This window comes from Homarus americanus, unplaced genomic scaffold (genome assembly GCF_018991925.1).
Source record: "Homarus americanus isolate GMGI-L3 unplaced genomic scaffold, GMGI_Hamer_2.0 scaffold16430, whole genome shotgun sequence".
In the NCBI taxonomy this organism is placed as follows: Eukaryota; Metazoa; Arthropoda; class Malacostraca; order Decapoda; family Nephropidae; genus Homarus; species Homarus americanus.
Genome location: NW_024729259.1, coordinates 4593685 through 4596282, shown reverse-complemented (window position 1 = coordinate 4596282; position 2598 = coordinate 4593685).

Genomic DNA, 2598 nt, shown 5'->3' with positions numbered 1-2598 from the left:
ATCTACTTCCACGAGGGAGGGAGGTGGTATGGGAGGAGGGAGATGCAGTACGTGCAGGAGGAAGGCGGTATGTGGAGGGGAGGGAGACGGGTATGGAGGGAGGAGGTGGTATGTGGAGGGAGGGAGATGGTATGTGGAGGGAGGAAGACGTGGTATGTGACGGAGGAGAGTTGGTATGTGGGGAGGAGGGAGGGAGGGGTGGAGGGAGGGAGAGTTGGTATGTGGAGGGGAGGGAGGGAGGTGGTGGGTGGAGGGAGAGGAGGTGGTTTGTGGAGGGAGGGGAGGGGTGTGTGGGAGGATAGGGAGGTATGTCGAGGGAGGGAGAGAGAGGTGGGTAAGGGGGAGGGGAGGGAGGAGGGAGCGAGAGGTGGTGGGTGGAGGGAGGGAGGAGAGGGTATGTGGAGGGGGGGAGGGAGAGGTGGTATGTTGGAGGGAGGGAGAGGTGGGTATGTCGAGGAGGAGGGAGAGGTGGTAGGGAAGAAGGAGGGAGGGGTGGTAGAGAAGGGAGAGGGAGAGTTGGTATGGGAGGTGGGAGAGAGGTGGGTGGATGTGGAGGGACGGAGAGGGTATGTCGAGGGAGGGGAGAGAGAGGTGGTAATGTCGAGGGAGGAGGGAGGGGAGGTCGTAGGAGAAGGAGGAGGGGTGGTATGGAGAAGGAGAGAGGGAGAGTGTATAGGGAGGTGGGAAAAGAGGTGGTATGTGGAGGGACGGAGAGGTGGTATGTCGAGGGAGGGGAGAGAGAGGTGGTATGTGGAGGAGGAGGAGGAGAGAGGTGGTATGTGAGGACAATCTGCTTTGAAAATATGTTATTCTCCAAAGTCAGATAATCCACTTCCACGAAAATCAAAAATCTACTTTCCCGAAGTAGATAATCTATTTTTCGGAAAGTAGATAACCAACTTTCCCGGAAAGTAGATATTTCCCATTTCATGACACAAATTTCCCGTTTTCTATGATAATCTACTTTGAAAATATGTTAATATCTCCAAAAAGTCGATAAATCAACTTCAATAAAGTCAAAAATCTACTTTCCCAAAAGTAGATAATTCATTTTTCAGGAAAGTAGATAACCAACTTTCCCGGAAAGAGATATTTCATTTTCCATGATACAATTTCCTGTTTTCATGATAATTCATTTTGGAAACATTATCTCCTAAAAAGTCGATAATCAATCAACTTCACAAAGTCAAAATCTACTTTCCAGTAGAAATCTACTTTTCAGAAAGATAACCAACTTTCCCGGAAAGTAGATATTTCCATTTTCCATGATACAATTTCCCGTTTTCTATGATAAACTCATTTGGAAAAAATTTTAATATCACCTAAAAGTCGATAATCAACTTCACAAAAAGTCGAAAATCTACTTTCCAAAAGTAGATAATCTACCAGGAAAGTAGATAACCAACTTTCCTGAAAAGTAGATATTTCCCATTTTCCATGATACAAATTTCTGCTTATGATAACTTTGAAATATGTTAATATCTCCTAAAAAGTCGATAATCAACTTCACAAAAGTCGAAAATCTACTTTCCCAAAAGTAGATAATCTACTTTTTCAGAAAAGTAGATAACCAACTTTCCGAAAGTAGATATTTCCATTTTCCATGATACAAATTTCCTGTTTTATGATAATCTATTGGAAAATATGTTAATATCTCCAAAACGTCGATAATCAACTTCACAAAAAAAGTCGAAAATTCATTTTCCCAAAAAGTAGATAATCTACTTTCAGAAAGTAGATAACCAACTTTCCCGGAAAGTAGATATTTCCCCATTTATGATACAAATTTCCTGTTTTCTATGATAATCTACTTTGAAAAACATGTTAATATCTCCCAAAAGTCGATAATCTATCACGAGGGAGGAGGGTGGGAGGAGGGATGCGGCAATGCAGGAGGAAGGAGAGGGGAGACGGTTGGGAGGGGAGGGGAGGGGTGGTATGTGGAGGGAGGGAGGGTGTGGTATGTGGAGGAGACAGGGGAGGGAGGGAGGGGTGGTAAGGGAGAGGGTGGGGAGGGAGGGAGGGAAGGTGTGGGAGGGATAGGGAGGTGGTATGGGGGAGGAGGGAGGAGGGGAGGAGAGGTGGTATGTGGGAGGGGAGGGAGGAGAGGTATGGGGAGGAGGGAGGGAGAGGTGGTATGTCGAGGGGAGGGAGGGAGAGGTGGTATAGTCGAGGAGGGAAGGGAGAGGTAGGGAAGAAGGAGGGAGGGGTGGTATGAGAGAAGGGGAGAGGAGAGTTGGTATGTGGAGGGGTGGGAAAGAGGTGGTATGTGAGGGACGGAGAGGTGGTAAGGTCGAGGAGGGAGGGAGAGGTGGTAGGTCGAGGAGGGAGAGGTGGTAGGGGAGAAGGAGGAGGTGGTAAGGAGAAGGGAGAGAGGGAGTTTATGTGGAGGGTGGGAAAGAGGTGGTATGTGGAGGGACGGAGAGGTGGTATGTCGAGGAGGAGAGAGAGGTGGAAGGTGGAGGAAGGAGGAGGAGAGGTGGTATGTGGAGGGATAATCTGCTTTGGAAAATATGTTAATACCTCCCAAAAGTCGATAATCCATTTCACGAGGGAGGAGGGGTGGTAAGTGGAGGAGATGTGGCATGTGCAGGAGGA